Source organism: Lepeophtheirus salmonis, chromosome Z, assembly GCF_016086655.4.
Source record: "Lepeophtheirus salmonis chromosome Z, UVic_Lsal_1.4, whole genome shotgun sequence".
Lineage (NCBI taxonomy): Eukaryota > Metazoa > Arthropoda > Copepoda > Siphonostomatoida > Caligidae > Lepeophtheirus > Lepeophtheirus salmonis.
Window position 1 is genome coordinate 6,688,317 of NC_092584.1, and position 21,276 is coordinate 6,709,592.

Consider the following 21,276-nt stretch of genomic DNA (forward strand, 5'->3'; position numbering starts at 1 on the left):
GTACATTTGTATATCAAGTTAAGTCGCAAATCTTCTAAATATGATACCACCGGCTCTGATTTTTGGTAAAAACATGCCATTATTTCCCTAAATGTTTTATTTATATAGAGAAGCCATCCCATACATATTTAAAATGCCGATTAAACGTTACTGAATTAATTGAAGAAACAGTTTCTTGATGATTGCTCGTGAACATATACATAGGTAGGTATTTTTTTTACATCCTAAGTTTGTTATTATTATTGATTCAAACTTTGTATTTGTATTTGAAATGAACTTGGATGATGTATACATTTTTGTATATATTTCTTTGAAGGATAAAAAAGTTTCACAATTTTTTGAACTATAAATTATAATGTACAATATTTGATGAAGGATTAAACTTGGGAGTAGATATCTTGGAAGAAAAGGGATAAAAAGATGGAATGTAAGGACTTTACAGCTCATTTTGTTGAGAAAAAAAATGATACAAAGACACCTTGATTATAAATCCTTCCTAAGATGATGATTTAAACTTGTTGTTAGTCTTTCAAATATAAATTTGTACTACTCTGATATATTATCTAATACTAGCGTCAGTCTCTGGAATTTCCTAGAGGAATTTGGTGTCGGATAAAAGACAAATTTTGTTTTTATAATATAGAACATACCTCTTCCCGAAATGCTGAGTGTTATTCTCTATTTTTCGTGATCATTACTGCTCTTTTAAATTTATCATAATTTATTCATAGATTTTGCTATATTAAATTGACAAATCAAAATTTTCGAAAGATATTCTTCCCTTAATTTTTGACATCGACCAGTATTGGTAGTTTTTAACATACTAAAAGAAGTCCTCATTAGTAGTTGAAGGAAACTTGATGGGGGTATCTCATCCTCACTACCACTTATATTACGTCCAACCTTTTGCATAAATGGAACATCAGGATATGTCCATTTGGCTTAAAAGTATTTCTCATTTGTTGCAAGATTCAGTGGGGATTGTTCAAGTGTCAATTTGACTCCAAATTTATCCTTCATCTAATGGACTGTTGTCGGATCCCTCACATATCCTATCATTTACACTTAATCCACCCTCATTTCATCATATATATATTTTACCTCTCAAATAGAGAGCTTAATGAAGAAGAGATTTGACAGGTAGATTTCCCCTTGAAAAAAATCATCGAAAGTTGTTGGGTAATTTAACTCTTACTATATTTTAATTCATATCAGTTTAGAAAAATTAGGCATTTTTAAATTTAAATAGGGGAAAAATTTTCAAAAAAGTTCACCCAGCAAAATTTGATGGATTGCTCTGAAGTCTATTAATTGAAAGGATTTTCTTCTTGCAGCATTTCCTCCAATGATTGAATAATGTTCTGGTACTCCTTGGGAGACCCTTTCACTCTGCTTCAAACTTCCTGAACTTTTTTGTGACCTTCTGGCTTCTTGAAATGGGATATACTCGCTAAATTTATATACATGGCTTCCTTATGCATATGTATGGAATGTATGGAATCGGGTTGAGAGGAGTAAGAGTACAATTCCATATAATGTACAAAAATAACCTGTAAATCCTTCATTATTTGGTTATCATAGATTTCATGCACCGAAAAGTGTTTTATATTGATGTAAGTAGTATGGATTTGTAAATAGAATATATTGGTTATCTTGAAGACCATTGATATTGTATTTCATATTGAAAACATTTTGTTCATCAGTGATTAGTTCTCAATGTAGTGGACTATGAAACATCTAATGTCCCCCTCTCTAACAAAAAATCTTTTAATCAATACATCCCCACCCACGTTAATTGGGGGTCATAAATGAATGAGCCAATATATACCAACATGTCGTCCTGTATAATTTATATATATATACAGGGTTCGGAAGCAAAACGTGGGCTCTTAATAAATGCTAATTATATAATTGAAATAGATAGGTTTTGTGATTTCTTCTGCATATTCCGAATCTCCTGTCCTTTTTGCATAAGTAAACAATAATAAAAATGTATCAAATCTTTCATCATGAGTGAGCAAGAAGCAAAAAGAACAGAGGATCTCAGACCTTATGCATGCCAAACTTGAGGTGGCAGAGATGTTGGATATTCTGAAGTTCTCCAGGAGCCTCATTTTCATCAAGGTGGCCAAGATGAAAAATAATGGAAAATACCTCTCAAGGAAAGAAAGAAGAAGGAGACAGAAATTGAAAAGGGATTCTGCTTTTCTGGGGGATCTGAAAAAGAAGATCATGGAGGACCCCACAAAATCCATGAATCGCCTCTCAACCAGTTTGAAATGGACGAGGGGACAATTAGGAGAGCTGTGAAGGAGGACTTGGGTTGCCCTTTTACACAAGGACTCCACACCACCTGTCGAAAGAAACTCTGAAGGAAAGGAGACTGCAGAGGTACAAGAAAATTCGTGCGCGGATCAAGGCAAATTGATTCACACTAAAAAAATCTAACAATAAGATTTTCACCGTGGACCAGGTCTTAAGCCGTCAGAACGGCTGTTGGCTTGGGGAATCCCCAGAGAAGGTCAAGGTTCCGTACAAAACATAAGACCCAGACAATAGTCCTGGTGGTCGTGGCGTCCTAAGGCAAGAAGATGTCTCCCTTCTTTTTTACGGCTTGGGAGAAAATCGGCCAGGAGCCCTACTACAAGGTGCTGATGTTCACCATACTGCCATTTCTCAAGACCACCTACCCAGAATACAACTATGTGTGGACCCAAGATGGTGCCCCCTCACACATTTCGGCAAAATACCAAAAGTTCAGTGCCGACAACATGGCTGATTTTTTGCCCAAGGACATGTGACCATCATCTTCTCCAGATTGGAACCCGTTGGATTTTGCTGTGTGGGACACTTCGGAGAGGAGGGCTAACTGGACATCTCATACGAACGTGGACTCCCTAAAGGCTGCCATTGTGAAGAAGTGGAACTAATTGACTGAGAATTTCATCATCAACTTCCGCAATGCTTTCCGCCACCGCGTGGAAGCTGTGATTACTGCTGAGGGGGCCATATTGAGTGAATATGTTCAAAAAGGTCGGGTCTCAAAGTTTGTTAAAAAAATTCAAAATTCAATATCGAAAAATAAAATTATTGACATTTTTCTAAAATCAGTTATTCAGTCCACGGTTTGCTTCCGAACCCTGTACACTTAGGGGTCATTCATTTATGAAGTCCGGGAAAAATAATTATTTTCGACGGGGCATCACTGTTTCAAAAATTGTGTTGGCTTTAAAATAGTTTTTCATTCTTTTTGAGACTTGGAACTGTCTTCCTTTTGCTCTTGTTGCTGATATTATCACTTTAAATCCCTCCAAATGTTTGTCAATCCTTCAAAACACTATAGTAAGTACATTATTTTCTGATTTTGGGTACAAAAATACACATGAAACATACATGAAGACATGTTGTCAAACTTTGATATACATAAGAGTTGGGCATTTTTAAATTCTAGATCAGTACTTGTTAGTGTATTTCAGATTTAAAAAAAATCAAAATTGAGGTGATAAGAAATTTAAATATTTTATTTTTGATTCCATTTTTGGAATTCTCACACTTCAAAATAGTTAACTGCCAAATTTCAAGAGATTAGCTCTTTTGGATAAAAAAAAAAATATAATATAATAAGTAGAGTTCTGTAATAAGATATTAAAGTGGCACTAAAAAAATTTGGTATGAGAAGAGTATCTATAGCTCAGAAACGGCTCAGAATTATGTGCTGAAATTTGGCAAACTTAGTCTACTCATGAACTTGTGCTAGTGTGCTACAAATCATCTTAATCTGAGGAGGTAAAGTGACATTTTTATTTATTTTGACATAAAATGACCATGAAGGTGACCTTTTAGAGCAGGGTTTCTTTAACAATTCCAATATTGGAAACTGGATATAACCGCTTAATGCGGAGACATATAACAAAAAGGCCGTTAGATCAGGTTTGACTGTATGTATTCATGAAGAAATGATGAAGGTTTCGAAAACGACACCCTGGCCGTTTAGTAGTAACTCAAACTGCGGCTTTTAATTAAATTCCCTCATTCATTTAATAACTATTCAACTTACAAAAATCCGTCTAAGTTGGTCAAATAAAGGGAAAGAAAAACCGAGTACGTGTTTATAGAGTTAAATCACATATATATTCTTTTAAGTTATCCTTTATAAAAGATAAAATCCAGTGTGGAATGGACATGTTAAAAACAAGAAACCGAAAATTAACATGGTAACCCTTACAATTTGAAGAATGTTTTAAAGGAGATAAAGAATAATGCCCATGACGTTTCATTAGTTCAGCTGTGACAAGAGAGGAAGGAGAAAAGGAAACAAGGACATTTGCTAGAATTAAATATGCAGATCTCCAATTCTACTTTGAGTACAAAAAGGACTTAAAATTATAACTCCACAACAAATCCTCAGTTTTTTTGAACAAATGTTCAATCTGTTATTGAATATAATTGAATTTATTTAGGAAACTCTGCAATTAAATAATAATGAAAACTGCTTAGAAAAAGAAAATTCATTCTTCAGATTACCCATTCCAAAAAAACGATCCAGCTAAAAATACACCGGATTTCCATCACTGACTATACATCTATATATTGCTCTTATACAGTGAGGGGATTTTAAATCAGGAAAATTTAGGGATAGTGTAAATTAAAAGGTATTTCCAAAAATTAATTCTACAAATTAAAAAAAACTTTGCTCTCGCATGTAGATATCCATAGTCTAGCCAATCACTCTAATAAACCACCTCCAGCTTTAACCACTGCCTCCAACCTGGACCTGAAATTGGCATAAACCATGATGAGGATCTTTTTATCCATATTGATCACTGCCTCGAGTATAGAAGCCCGTAAGGACTAAAACAATTATGTGTCGTTACTTTATTGTACTCTCTCCAAGACGGCCACACATATGTCCAATGAGTTAAGATTGGGTAGATAGGAGGCCACATTTCCTTTGGTCTAAAATATTAATGTCTTAAAAATGAAGGGGTTTCAGGAATGAATCCGGTTCCAATAACCTCATTTGAACAAACTGCACCAAATTAAAATTTTATCATGAAACCTGATTTGTAAAAAAATATCAATTTAAGTTCTCTATTATTATTGTAAATGGAGTCAATTGAGTCCTTGGGATTGTGCCCGCAACGGAAGTACACAATAATGGTCGTATTCGGAGGACATGTCAGGGATTTTGTATTTTTCTTCCACAATTTTGATAGTGGAAGCTGAGGAGCACACTTTCATAAACTTAGATTTCTGGGTTGCTTAGATATTGAAGTCTTAACTTGTTCTAGATTTAAAATCCTTACTCTGTTCATGTACGACTTTAAGAGTAACTGTAGACCTAGTCAATCGTTGACCCCTGTTCCTTGAGGTGGTCGGGAGTTTTTGGAACATGTTGAGCCTCTTCTCCTTCAGAATTGTTGTGAGAAGGTGTCTGTGGGACGTAGATGAAGGACTCTATACACAAGATAGTGTGCATAGTGTTTCTTATGGTCTTTTTGTCGACCTTGAGCTCTTTAGCGTGCTTCCGGATATTGGTAACGGGGTCCTCGTCTACTTAGGTCTTTAGAGAGGCCAGGAAGGCTGCATCACACTTAAGAGATTGGCAAACACTCTTGGATAACTGTTCAACCCCTTCCGAGCCTCTAGGATGTGGTGGATGGCCTGCAAGATGGCCTCAAAGATCTTTGCAATGTTATCGTAGCTGACATCCGCGTTGAGAAAATCATAAACTATTTTCCTTTTTACTCGTTCTGCACTCATTTTTCAACTTATAATAAAGTTCATCACCTGAATCGATGGATAAGAGGCTGGACTTGGCATCAGCAAACAAATTTGTCAGATGGTCCAAACAAGTCTACTGTAAATTTGCTTCAACACCCTGTATACTAATCTAGGAGTAATTTTTTCTGACTTTTTATTACTAATTTTATTATGAACTAGCGAAGAAATGGCTACAAAGAGAAAAATCTATATTGTTTCTTTTCTAATTGTGTTTTGTCCCTGGATTAATGAATTGTTATGGTTCTTTTTATAGTAATCTCAATAATTACAAAAGAATTGAGTAAGACTCAATTCATTAGAAGGAAAAAATCCTTGTTTTTTCCTCTCAGATTTTCTTTATAGAAGAATACAAAAATAGTCCTAAGATGCAACAAAACTACAACCTTTGACATCAAAAATTACCGGAACGGAAGAGTGGAAAACAATTCACCACTTGATGGGTTGCTACAGTATGAGGACCATAAACACTATTAACATTTTCAGCCATCTAGCTTGCGTTTTCGCCTTTTTAGGAGACAAACTGTAAGATAGGGCTTATATTCCCTTTGCTGCTGTCCATTTTTGACGTACACTCAAACAATACTGAGTCAAAATATCACCAAACTGTCTGAGAAGTGTTTTTTTTTTTGATGAAATATTAGCTTTCTGACAATATCAAATGTACACCAATCGCATTTATACAACACAATATAATGAAAAAAATAAATGATTTCCTTCTAGTACATATATTACATCGGATACCTCAATCAAAAAAAAAAAGATAACGTTCTTGGAAGATGTTTTTTATCAAAACATTTTGAATGTAGAGTAAGTAAGATTTTAGAACCTGAAAGAATTTTAAAGAAAGTTGATTTTATAGAAAGATAAATTGTCCCTTTGGATGGTTACAATAATTTGAGAATACTTTCAGTGAGTAAGTAAAAAAGAAGTATATTTTTATGTAGGAAAGAGAAGAAGAAAGATTGGGTTGGCTTTAAAGCTTCAGTCAGAGATAGAGTCAGAGGGCTTAATAATAGGATAATAGACTATTCCTTATTTTTGTCGAGGTACAGAGTGGTTCCTAAAATATTTCACTAGAAAATCTAATATTTGAAATTTAATTTTCTCTGAATGGAAATAGATTTTACAATTTTTTTTCCAAAAAAATTATTATATCAATTTTTTTCCAAAAACTAATTTGTGAACAGCTGTGGATTTTTGAAGCTGTTTTCCAAAAATTCAATATTTAAATTTTTTTACAAAAGTTATTGCCCCTTCCACACTGCCCTGTTGATATCTTTTTTTTCAAAGTTTAAATTGAGCCTTTTGCTTAAGGATTTCTATATTTTTACACCGGCTCAAATCAAGAGGAAATTTGTTATATTACTACAAAAGTATACATTTCTATACATCCATCACGGTGTTACTTCGCTTAAACAAAATTGACCTATGTATTTTGTTGTCAACTGTCGATTCCCTCGTCTCATTTCATATAAATTGGGCGTTTTACTATTTCTATAAAGAATATCATATAGAAATATGGCTACGCCTAAAATAAAATATTACTAAATAATACATTATCGAAAAAAACAACTATTTAGGATATTAATATTACATAAATATTTAACAACACATCGGTCAATAAGTCCCGGGCCTAGATAGGAAAACAACATTTTTCTGCCGAAATTAATTTGAAATTTTTGAATATAATATCCTTTTAGAAAGATACAATCATTCCAGCGTGCCTCCAGCCTTTCAATACCACGGGTGTGGAACGATTTATGGATACCTTCAAAATATGCTTCAGTTTCGACAATCCCTTCCTCATCTGAGCCAAATCTTTTTCCACAGAACATTTTCTTGAGTTTTGCAAAGTGGCAGTAGTCGCTGGGGACCAGATCTGGGGAATACGGTGGATGTGGTAGCAATTCTAAACCCAATTCGACCAATTTTGCGGCTGTTTTTATTGACTTGTTATACGGTACATTGTTTTGATGAAAAAGCACCTTTTTCTTCTTCAAATGAGATCTTTTCTGTCTAATTTCGGCCTTCAAATGATCAAACAAAACGATATAATATTCGCTGTTGATTGTTTTTTTATGTTACAAATAGTCAATGAATAAAATTTCAGCCAAATCCCAAAATAAAGATGCTATGACCTTCCCAGCCGTTGTTTGAATCTTTGGTTGCATTGTACGGCTTTCTCCGTTTGGACACTACTCAGCAGACTGCCGTTTTGATTCCGGAGTGAAGTGGGGAATCCATGTTTCATCCATTGTGATGTACCGACGCAAAAACTCCTTCTTATTTCGCGTGAATATCTCCAAACAGCTTTTTGAATCATCTGCTCGTTGTTGCTTTTGCTCTGGTGCTCTTCGTGTAGAATGGTGTACACACTACCTTTTGATAACTTCAGAGAGTCAGCTATCTCTTGCAACTTCTCTTTGCGATTGCCCATGATGATTTTCAGGATTTTTTCAATGTTTTCCGGAGTAACCGCCTCATTTGGCCGACCAGGACGTTCAGCATCATCGGTGTCCGTACGAACCACGTTTGAAATCGGCAAACCATCGTTTGATGGTTGTTTTCCACGGGGTAGAGTCCTGTAACATTTTTAAGGCCAAGCTTGGGCTTTAATGCATCGTTTTTATAATAACAAAAGTACACTTTACTTAAACCACTGCAACTCGAACAGAACCTTTTAAATGTTTGTATTTCCGAAATATATTTTTTTATTGGCGCCATCTAGTAGTCAAGCTCGGGTCTTATTGACAAGTGTAGTATGTATTCATTAAGAGATTAATATCAGTTTGTATGATTGACTTATTTGGCTAACTAAATAATTTTGGACCTTCCCCCCCCCTCTTTTTGGATTAAAGGTTGCGTGATACAATAAAGGTAACAACGTGATATAGGTTTAGAAGTACAAGATCACCTTTCACTGAGGATTGTATTTTAATATTACAAAATATTGTAATTGATATGCATAAGAATTAAGATTAATCTTTAGCTAAGATAGTGTGTTTATCGTATAGAAACATTAAAAGCTGTATGTATTAGAATGTTCCTTTGTAAAAAATATATTTGTGTTATTATCAATAGAAACGTCGAAAGTTGGCAACTTCACATTGCACAGCCAACAATTAAAGTCCTTTATCCACGAATTAAGGCGAATGTAACTCGTCAAGATACATCACTAAAGAACTTTATTTATCTATCAATCATATGGTTAGAAATTACTCCTATGCACATCCTCTATTCTACTCCAAATCCAACACAAACTTCAACTTAAAACTCTACTGGATGGTCCATTGAAATCCGAAACCCTACTAATTCAATAATTAAAGAAGGTTGAATGATCGAAATTAATTCATGGTTCGATATACTAATGCATCAGCAATTAGTTACAAACGAAACAAATCTAAGGTCTCTAGCGTACGTACCAGTCGAGAAAATGAGACTTGAACATGATCGACTTATTTCTATTTGTGAACTCCAAACAGCTCAGCGTCTCTAGGACCACCGTCTACGCCGTTAGTAAGTCCAAAATGTTGGGGAGGTAGAAGAGCTCTGTCAAAAATACCAAACTGACCCGGAGGAGTGAAAAAAAAACAGCCCAGGCCAACCCCTTCTAGTTCATGGGGGTCCATGCAAGAGGTCTCAGTATTTCACACCAGAGCTACGGTCCATAGAGCTATGATAGTAGCATCAACTCTAGTTTACTTCAATCTAAAATGTATGTTTCATACTGAAAACTAGGGTATTCCATTACGCGGCCATGTGTTACTATTTGAGTAATTAGTGAGTTGTTACAATTTGACTGAATTGATTGGAAGATCTGTTAGTTTGATAAAAATTCTTGCTATCTGTTGTGAAAAATATTTAAAAAGTAACATTAATTCAACTTATGAGGCATCTAGTGAGTAAAAGATAAAAATGTCTTTATGTTATCTGTACAGTCATTCTTCAACTACGAAATAACTATGCGGTAATGTTATTGAATCTTGCTGGTGTTTTGCATGTAGCATTTATGTATATATATAGAAGTACATAATATAAAATAAAAATAACAATTGTTACTTTAGATGAGGTGTAGCAACGAGCGCGTGCCGCTCAGAAAGGTAGCACTCTAGTGACTAAAGTACTCCTTGAAATCGAAACCTCGATATATTTATTTAATGATTGTTCAGCAGTCTCCCATATTGTAAGTTTAACCTCCGGGGTTCTATATGAAGCATATGGGTCTTCTTGAATGATTGGCTGGTAATGTTGTCTTCCTGTAATAAAAACTGATTTGAACGAAAAGCTGTTTTAACAAAGGTTTTATAAGTACTCTAAGGGGCCAGGTCTTGGAAATTCGATATAGTCATGGGCCTTGAGAAACTAATAAAGAAGTTCATCTTCGGTTTCGACGCTTCTAAAGAGGAATACTCTAGTCAACAGAGATTTGAGACGGCTCTTCTTTGATGGTTTCTCATTTAATTAAATGAAAGGAATCGTGACGCCAACAAGGGGTTGATGCTAATTAGTTATCCTCTTCACTCCATAATTATGGATTTGGATAGAATATAGAGGGAAGAGAAGAAGAAGGAGGAAGAAAAAGTAATGAAAAAGGGGAACTAGGAATCGTCCAAGTGGATAAACTTTTCTTTGCTGAACGATGCGTAGAACCACAAAGGAAGATAATCAATCCAGAAAACTATTGGAATTTTCATGGAAAATGTCCATTCACTCTGTAAAACTCGCCATACAACACTAATGGTCCATGTGTATATACAGAGAAACCAACATGTGTACTGTGTGCCTTTGTTGAAATCCCGGAATTTGAAAATTGATTTCACACGAATCATTGAGGTCTTTTTTAGTGTTGTGTCGTTCTATATTTAGAAAAGAGGATCACAATACAGAACAGTCCCATCCCTCTTACTTCATTTCTACCTGTCGGTCATTAACGAAGGTAAAATTGATACCCTGTGACGTCATTGAACAACAACTATCCCCCCAACATGGACCTTATTCCGAGTTATGTTTTGCTTAAGAAAAGTTTCTTTCGTTTTTAATTAATAGATATTCTTACCAAAAAACCGTCACATTTTCCTGAATAATTTTGGCTTTGTGCGCCTAAAATATTATTAAGAAAACTGTTACATGGATTCATTTTTTTTTATACGAAAATATAAATTATTTTCTCTTCGCAATAAAAAAGTTTGAAGTATATTGCCAGCATCTGTCTTTATTTATTTACTTGAGATTTATTCGCAGATGGTTCCTCCTACACTTTCTTTTTCGTACTTTTAAGAAAAATTCTATGGATTTGTGACGTGTACATAGTTATTACATATGGTATCTAAAGATAAACTCTTTTGTTGTCAGTTGCTATTTAAAAAAAAACAAAATCATTTATTTGTACGATGGGTTTTTCTAAGAGTAAATACCCCGTATGCAAATACATTTTAGTAACGTATACTAAAAGCTATTATACTAGTGCCCCAAGAATATCAAAAGGAAAACAGTACAGCTCTTTTTTTTTTTCTTTTCATGTCTACGAGCTTAGGCTTAGTATGTTATAATAAAGGTCTAGTAGTTTGTAATGAAAAACTACATTTAAAACCCTTGACACAATCACTTAATTCACTATGTATTATGAATAAGTTATAACGGTCGAAAGAAGAGTATCGTTTTACATCATTTGTAAGAATAAAAATGGAAATATATCGAGTTCAGAACAAGATACAGAATCAGTAAAAACACTTTTTTTAATCATAAAGAACACTTTTACATTAGTTTTATAAATCCTACTTTTAATTTGGGGATTGTTTTATGGGTAAACTATGACTTTAAATATTAATAGTCCCAAATTCCCAGATATTTCAGAATTCAGATGACTGAGAGAAAATCTGAGATCAGTTTTGAAATCTGCGCTGATAGATAAATTTGATTACTGTATTCAATTCATTTATAAAAAATTCCCCCACCCCTTAATCGAACGTCGTAAAGCTTTATACCAATTAGCGAAACGAAACCGTTAGCTTGAGGAGATACTATGTTCAGTTTTATATCTAATATTTTTTTGGCAAGATGTTACTTTTTATATGACATCACCCTATTATTTATCTTAGGTTTTCAAAATTTTGAACAATAAATGCATTTCCATGAATACAACAAAAGGCCAAATAGTAACCATAGCCCTATACTGTTTCAACAATATCCTTTGACTTTAAACTGGAACTTGATTACAACTATAGCATGAAAGCTATTTCCCGCTGAAAATACGAGTATTCTCTTTGCAGACCATATTTACCTGTCCCAACTTCCCATCTAACCACATCCTAAGGAGGATCCCAAACAAATTCTTGCATGAAGGATTTAAAGATGGAACCTTGATGTTTAAAATCCAACGAGAGGTAGTTTCCTTCTTAATAAAACCCAGGGTCTCTTCTGGGAAAGAAACCTCCGGTTCTTTGGCCCAAACAGAAAGGAATGCACCTTTTGGATGTCTTTGTTTCTTTGGAGGAGGAGAGCGCTGAAATATCTGACTTCTGCACCATACTATATGTTTTTGGCCATACTAAAAAGCCAACTCCTCAACGAAAGGAGACAAACCTCCATCCTCAACTTGATTGTCTAAACTCCTCCTGAAGGAAAGTTAGTGAAGAAAAGAATTTATTGCTGTTTACCATCTTTAGTATATATAATTGTATTAGGGTGCTCAACTGGACGTGTGTCGACCCAGATACAATTGCCGTTGATATAGTCACTTACCATCAAGTATTTTATAGCAAAAGGAAACGGTATTCAAAACACCTTGGAAAATCAATAACGCAATACAAGTTGGCCGGACAGGGACAATTCCTTGTTCTCAATATAGACTTCGTTGCTTGTGCTTGTATGGAGAGTTTGAGGGGAGTGATGCCCAACTTTGCCTCTATTCCTGTTGTTGGTGTTGATCGGAGGGTATGAGTCATGCAAAAGATTGTTTTTCCTTGAATGGTGGTTAATTTCCTTATTCCACCTTTCTTTGCAATAACGGTGTGCCCCATACAAGACCCCCATAAGTGATGATGACTTGCATCATGGCTTCGTAGAGCCAGATAACTTTATCTGAGGTTAACACCCACTTTTGCCATATGAATGCCTTCTATATGTTCCATATACACTTTGCAGTTTTTTCTTTCAGGTGTTCGGTCCAAGTGAGTCCTTGATCAAACATGGTGAGACCATTTGTTCTTCTTCATTCCGGGACCAAATTTATAGCATCCTGCATCCCATTGACAAGGATACTGAGATGTTTACCAATAGTTAATAGAAGAATATGCATCTACCACATGGACTGCACCTTCTTAAACTCAGTCAAGAGGGTATCCATAATTATATTCCACACCATTGGAGATAAAACTCCCCCTGAAGAACTACTATATTTTGGATTGATGTTAATTTTTTCATATTTAAATTCAGGTGTGACTGTTCGTGTGTTGAGAAAGTCCCTATACCAAGATTTGACGCATTATTGCATTTCCAGCTTTGTCATTGCTTTGTTTGCTGAGTGAAATTGTATGTAATTAAACGCACCTGTGCAGTCAAAACTGAATGCAATTGTTCATTATTTCTGATGGATGGATTTTTCGATTAAATCTGTTGATAGTGACAAGGCCGTTTTAGTTGATAGACCCTTTATGTAAGCATGTTGCGAGTCAAGTCTAAGGATATCTTCTTCTACTTTACACTGTAAAATTATTTCGAGTCCTGTAAGGATGAAGTTTGAGAGGGCAATTGATCTAAATAATTTTGGTGAGCTGTAGTCGTATTTACACGGTTTCCGAAAAAATACAAATTTCATTTCTTGTCAGGTCCTTGGTGTATAGTTAGTGCTGAGAATCACGCCGTAAAAGTCAGAGATATAACAGATTAAGTTGTCTCCGAGTTGTTGTAGTACAACTGGTTTAAGTCCATTTGGTCCTGAACTTTTATATGATCCCAAGGAGTGGAATGATTACTTGACTTTATGAAATTCCACAAAGTCATTGTTAAAGTTAGTTTCTTGCAATGGTCTTTCACAGGTGGTATTGATTCTACAGTCAGAGTTTCCATTAGTATTTGCAGGGATTGAGCAGGGGATTGTACGTATCCATTATCTGTTTTGAGGATACCAATTGAGTCGTCGATTGGTTTCTGAACTCTGATCAGCTTTGCAATATCTTTAGCACTTTCAGCTTTACTGCAGAAATGTCTCCATGAATCTTTTTTCTCTTTTCTGAGTGCTTTGTGATATACATTTTTTGTTTTTAGGTACTCTTCCCTGTGTGCACTATAATTACACTTAAGCTCGAGTTTTTTGAGTGTGTATCTCAAGCTGGCAAGTTGTTTTGTTTACCATGGTACTGATTTTCTTTGTTGTTTTTCTTAATGGACAAGCAATGTCAAGTGCCTTGATTATAACATCATATATTGATTCCGCACATTGATCTATCACACATGCATTGGGAAGTATTTCAGGTAGTGAGATATTTTCAATGTGCTGTCTGAATATATAAAACAAAATATTCAAAGGCCTCCCATATAATAGTCCACCTTAAACAACTCAATTTTTTTATTAAAAAAGTTATACAAAGAAAATAATCCATTATAAAAGAACATGGGAACACTTATGACTTACAATGTTACCTCCGTAGTCTCTCCAAGTAGAAAGGCTAAACTAATTAAATACATCAATGGAGTTTCATTTCCTAACATGGCCATTCTAATTGATACTAGGCGTGAACATATAAATGAAATTGTCCACTTTTTCCCCAAAACTCATGCTTTTTTTTCACAAAGGCAACGAAAAGAAAAAGAGCCATCTGCCGAGAAGAATAATTACTATTATAAAAAAGTAGCTTAGTCCTCAGATGAGAGAGTTAGACCCTGAAGGTAAATATTTTTTAATAAAGAGATTGATTGTCTTGAATTTTATGTGTTATATGGTCCAAACTTCGAATCCAAGCTGTGGTTCTCAAACATGATGAAATAATTTGACCCGAAATCGGAGAATGAGTGTCTAATATTGAGTGACCTCAATGTTATCCGCTACCCGTCACGTGACGTTTCTGGCCATGGAGGTTCTTCTAACAAAAACAATGGCAAAGATATAGAAATGGTTAATAATGGAAAGAAATTATTGGACCTGCTTCTGTTTGATGAGTTTGCACCACAAATTGAATAATAGGCCCCAAACTTTGCCAAAGTCATTTTTTTAATTGTCCCCAGCAGAAAAGGCGGATATAAATGTTAACCTGAAACTGGGACATCCTAGTGTGTATTCAATTCAAATTTAATTGACATTTCTATCTCATACTTTTTCTTTATATAATTTGACAGAAAAAATCATATATAAATGTTCTAACTTGGGAGCAAATTTTTTTATAAATGTTAATTTATCATGCTTATTGAAAGACATTTTTATTAAGAAAAAATAAATAAATTATAATTGAGCTCATTTTAATATTTATTCTGTACGAGTCATAGTTTAAAAACCAATGGAATATCAAAATAATAGCATGATTTTGTAGTGTATAGTATTTCATTAGTGACAAAGAATTGTTCCCCTCACTTATGTGAAGGAACCTGGATAAAATAATAATAATTTTCTTGAACACACACTAAGCTTTAACCTCCTTCAGGGAAAATACCTTGTATAACGCGGTTAGTGAACTGGATAAAAAGAAAGTCCAAGTATAAAGTGCATTTAATTACATGATATGCACAATTAAACGATTCTTATAATTACCAAAATATGTATAGCAATTTCTTCATCATCACATGAAAGAAGATTGCACATATAATATTTTTATATTAGCATACCCATTCTCATAAAACCAATATGAAAATAATTCTTAAAATCTTACAATCTTTATTTTTTGTTTGATATGAAGCAGCAGAGTTCTTAATTAATTTTCACTTCTTAATGTCCCGGGCCACGCCAGAAAAACTTAGTCCCGTATCAATTCAAATGCAAAAATACTTGCATAAATATACGACATCTAGAAAAAGTAAGTCCTTATTTTCGAATAATTTTAGCATGAGTTTGGAATTTTAACTATATATAATTTTTATTCTTATAGGAAAAAGATTCAATTCATAAAACTGAATAAAATAATATTAATAATAAAAAATCCAAGAAAGTAAAAAGGAAATACAATGGAAGGGTTTTAAAGCCAAACAGTCAATTAAACTCACTAAAATACACAAATAAATCTTAGGCAAGGCATTATCATGATTAAAAAAAAAGAGGGTTGCATATAATCAGTTTTTACGTTTCAGGAGCATACTGAAAAGTATTGGGGATAAAACGAACATTTAATGGAATAAGAAGCATTTTTATATATTTTGGGGTGTAAAATATCCCAGTTCACTAAAGCAGGATTCAGTAAATTTCCTATTGGATAAAAAGTTATGGAACAAGAAAATAAAATCACTGCAGGAGCACCTGGCATTGCTTGGAGTTATAAGCGTCGACAAGAGATGAACAAACATTAGTTGAGGACTTAAAACTTGCAGAAGGAACAATTCAGAACCTATCGGCGATTATTTTTACATACTATATATAGCTACATTTTCTATTCAATATGTCATACATCACAAGAAATAATATACTCGATACGCTGGCGAATAGATTGACAGCTTTTGTCGATGAATGCCATGTCAATGGCGTACCATAGTGTTATTAAGGGAGATCGGAGCGAATCCAATGAATTGGATGAAATACATGTCAACCATTCTTCTCCAAGACACGTCGAATTGCAAAGTCCAGAGGGATGAGGTCAAGGCTGGAGGAAGTCACATGTTGTAGCATAAGTTATGGTTTTTCGTGGCTGTATGGGGCTCTAATGGACTTCTTGATGTTGTAGATGAAAACGGTCTCTGTGGCCTTCTGACACCATGTACTGAAGAGATTGCAAAATCGATGCCTTTTTTTTGCTCCATCATCCAACTGGTTAAAAAAAAAACTTGTTTATTTTGGCATGAGCTGACGCATGGTTGAGTAATTAAAGCTTGTAGTTAAAAATAATGTGGTTAAAATTGTAATTCAATGCAACTGCAAATTTTGTGCCGGATGATAAATACGGAGTGGTACATTAAAATCTGAACAATTTGACTTTTAAACTTCAACAAGTAATAATTCCTTAATTAAGTATACAATTTCAGAAAATTGATATAATAAGTAGATGTGTATATCTAATCGCCCTTAACGATCATGATGGTGCCCCAGTTCAGGCCTTTCTCTCGACATGCACACAAAATTTGTATTCGAGGGGGTTAGCATAAGGGCTATAGGGGACCTAAAAATGTCCAAAAAGAACTCAAAAGACTCAATCAGCATAGCCTTACACCGGTGGAGACCCTTATAGAATCTTTCAAAGATTAACTATCAAAAAGTTTCCTTTTTGATGGATTTTTTCAGTTTCACTATTAATTTTCTTATAGAAAATTTAATAAATATGCGATTTAAAGTATTATGGTAATATTTCGAAATTAAATATAGTTAGGTAATTTTTTTAACTAATTGTAAGGAGTAATGAATAGAGGCAAGAAAAGTTCAGAAGTTAAGTATAAATAAGAACATTAGATAACATATATCTAATCAATAAATACTAATCAAATACATTCGATATCAAATATATTTAAATTGTGTTTAATCTTCCTTCCTCTAAAATATTAATTACTTATTATTAGAATTAGGATTTGTGAGTACTCAATTGCTCAAAATATGACTAACGTTAACCTTTTTGTGGGGAAAAACTCCTCATTTTTGCTTTTTTGTTTAAAAATTGTTCCTTTTTCTAAGGTGGTATGAAATAAATAAAGAAAATTTCAGTTCCATAGTAAGATACACAACAGCTTTTGATGATATTTTTGAAGGTAAAATCCACTTAAACAAACTTATCCCACATTCAGCTCTCTTTTTGGAGGTAAACTATGTATGGGATGCAATCAGGGTTATGATTACAGGATCAAATATATCAGAGAGCCAGGACTCCGACAACATGCAATTTAAGGAAGGAAAATTTTAGCGCAAAGTTGAAGCTGAATAATCCCACTTGAATCTTGCAACACAGGAGAAATTATTTTGCAGCAAATTTTATATCCTAATCTTCCGTTTATGCAAAAGTTTGGACGTATAATAATCAGTGACGGTGATAATATCTTACACTATTCATGAAGATGACACTAACTTTGAATTCAATCCAACTACTTATGTGGACGTTGAAGGGTCATTTAATATGTTAAAAACTACCAACACTGATCGAAGGCAAAAATAAACGATTAGAAATCTTTCTAAAATCTTGATTTGTCGATATAATTGAGCAAAATTTATGCATAAAATATGAAGAATATAAAACAACGCTAATTTTCCAGACTTAGGATTTTTGATCGATGGGAATATGAACAAAAAAAAAAAAAAAAAGAGTGTTTCATTTTTGTAAAATGAGGACCCAAAATATCAAAATTGAGCAATTCTTATTTACAGAAACATACAATTTTATAAGAATAATTTAATGTCATTAGTGTTTTTTTATATTTGTCATAATATATTGATAAATTTTCTTTATTGTATCGATAAATCAATATTATAGAAAATTTTTCTTACGTTAATTTTGTATAGTATTGGTAGTTTTTAACATTATAAAAGACGTACGCATGCAGGTAATTTGAAGTTTGTGAGATCTTCAGGAGTCTTGTTAGACGGAGGCATCTCATCATGACAACTGATATTACTACCAATCTTTTACATAAATGGAAGATCAGGATTTGGCAGTTTGGCGCATAAGTATTTCTCATTTGGTGCAAGATTCAATTCGGAATATCCAACAGTCAATTTTGCACATAATTTATTCTTCCTCTAATTCACTGTTGCCGGAATCTGCCTTCCTCACATTGCAATCATGTCCTCATAACCCTGATATCATTATATATACAGGGGATTTGGTTTTTGTATTTTTAGCTGTTCATCAAAAATTATTTTTTTGGAAAAAAATCTAAAAAATTAAATTCCAAATATTAAATGTTTTGTAAAAATAAAGGAATTTTTTTTTTTTTTGAAAAAAATTCAAAAGTTCATTGGTTTTTTCAAAAAATAAAATTTTTAGAAAAAAATTTAGAAAATTCATAGTTATTTACAACAAATTAAATTGTTTGGAGAAAATTTTTTCTTACAAATTTTTTTGCATTGCAGCATAGACTGCCGGAATGACAAAAACATTTCAAGTAAAAATAAATTTTTTTAATTTGGTGGGGGGAGGGGCTACCGCCACTCTACCCAACCCATGCGGATGCTTCTGATATAGTTTGACCTCCTAAAAGGGAGCCTAACGAAGGAAGGTTTTGGCATGTAGATTTCCCAACTTAAAAATATAGTCAAATAATCATCGAAAGCATAGGTATAATCCAACTATGGAACCTAAATGTGCTCAATGTATATCATACCAACTTAGAAAAATGAGGCATTTGTATACAAAAAGGGGATAAATAAACAATTTTCTCACAAAAGACTAATGAGCTCTTTTTCTAATAAAAGGTCAAAGTGAGCAATTTTTAGGATATTGCGCGATCGCTCACAAATCCTAAGTCTACTAATTATTTTAAATTGTCCTTATAAGACTCTATATTTATTTAATCACGAATTGGACTATTTTGATACTTATGTGCTATTTTTCGAAACTTTACCACTCTTTTATTGCTTATTTTGGTCAAAAAAATCGCTCAAAAATCCTAATTTATTACAAATAATCGACTTAATAATATTTAATTTCAAAATATTTGTTTTTCAACATTGTTCTGACAAGTTTAAATATCTTTTAAAATACTTAATTGTCTACTAAATTAACATAAAGAGGAGCTTTAATCAATTCATATGAAAATTACAAAACAATTCTGGCCCATTTTTCTATTTTTTAAATCCATTAAACATATTTCAAAGTGAAATAACAATAAGTTTCTTCCAATATTCTATGTTCTCATATAATCCCTTTGAGCACAAACAAAATCCCTTAGATTCCATATATGCAAATTTGGCATAGTATTATATGCTTAATGTTAAATACATGGACCCGAAATATATAAAATAGTCGGGTTTCCAACTTTCGCCAAGAACGTTTCTCTATATTTTTTTCGATATATTTTAATAGTAATATATATCCCAAATCTTTTTGGTTGATAAAAAGAACCAAAGGCACTTCTAACCATGGATTACACAAGAGGAAATATGTTTTTGTAGGCTATACATTAGTCGTTATTAATCCCCTTCCTCTTTTCTATAAGTACAATTTAATATACTTACTCTCTTGAATGTACAGATGGGGAACCCAAAACTTGAAGAAGCCTTTACTTAAGATTCTATCCCCTTTATGTTTAATTACGAGGTTTTATTACGGAACTAAATGACATCAAAAACGAAAATAAACAAGTTTTACTTCTATCAAATGTCTCTTAGATTACAAATGCCGGAGCAACAACAAAAAAGCCAACGCGTGGACGATCTCCTACGGACCAGTGTCAGTGCAAAGAAGGCTACAGATACCTTTGGCACCTCCATCCAGACAGCAACAATATTGCTCACTTCCGATCTGCCTCCATATTGCTTTTCCTCATCTAATCCTAGAATTAGCCTTAAGAGAAATAAGCCCCTTAATAATATTTCTTTAGGTGCACTGCAAATTACATGTAGAGAGTACGGGCCCAAAACATGTCAGTATCAAGAAGGAATCATAGACTTTTGGTATCTACATCCAGACTTTCTGTACCAACAAGATGGCCGACTTCTTTCCTGCTCCATGTGGCCCTCCTCCAAACCCCTGGGATTTGCAGTTTGGGGTGTCTTGAAGAAAAATGCCTGCCGCATATCTCATCCAAATTTTGATTGGCTACGAGCTGCCATCATCACAGTGTGGGTAAGCCATGGACAATACCTTCATCTTTAAAAGCTGTCTATCTGTTGACCGGCGCATCTGGGATATTATTGGTTGTAAAGGAGGACGTATTTAATAAAAGATATAGCTAAATATAGTATTTCAACATATCGCAAATTGGCTTTGAGCTGTCTTTTCATGATTCCATAAAAATCACATTCTTCATAATTTAGTCACACTACTCAAAGTTTTAGATCTCCATTCTGTACTTCTATGAATCGATATGTAAATGTACTACTTTAAAGAGTTTTTTTCACTTTTAAAATTGATTAAACTTTAGATTTTAATTTGTTTCAGAATGCAACTTCGTTGTAGGGCTTTGGGATGTAAAATTGCCTAAAAAAAAGTTAGACTTATCCTCTAAATAGCAAGTAAGCACCTATGCTAAATTCTTCGAAATATGTAATAGTGGTGGATGGCTTCTTTGCCTCATCAGGAATATTAGATATAGTAGCTCTATTGTTAGCAATTTCTATGGAGACATTTGGAAAACTATATTCCCCAAAAATAATTATAAATGAAAAAAGTGTCCATTTCTATTTGCTTCTAACCATTACTCAGTAGATAGAAG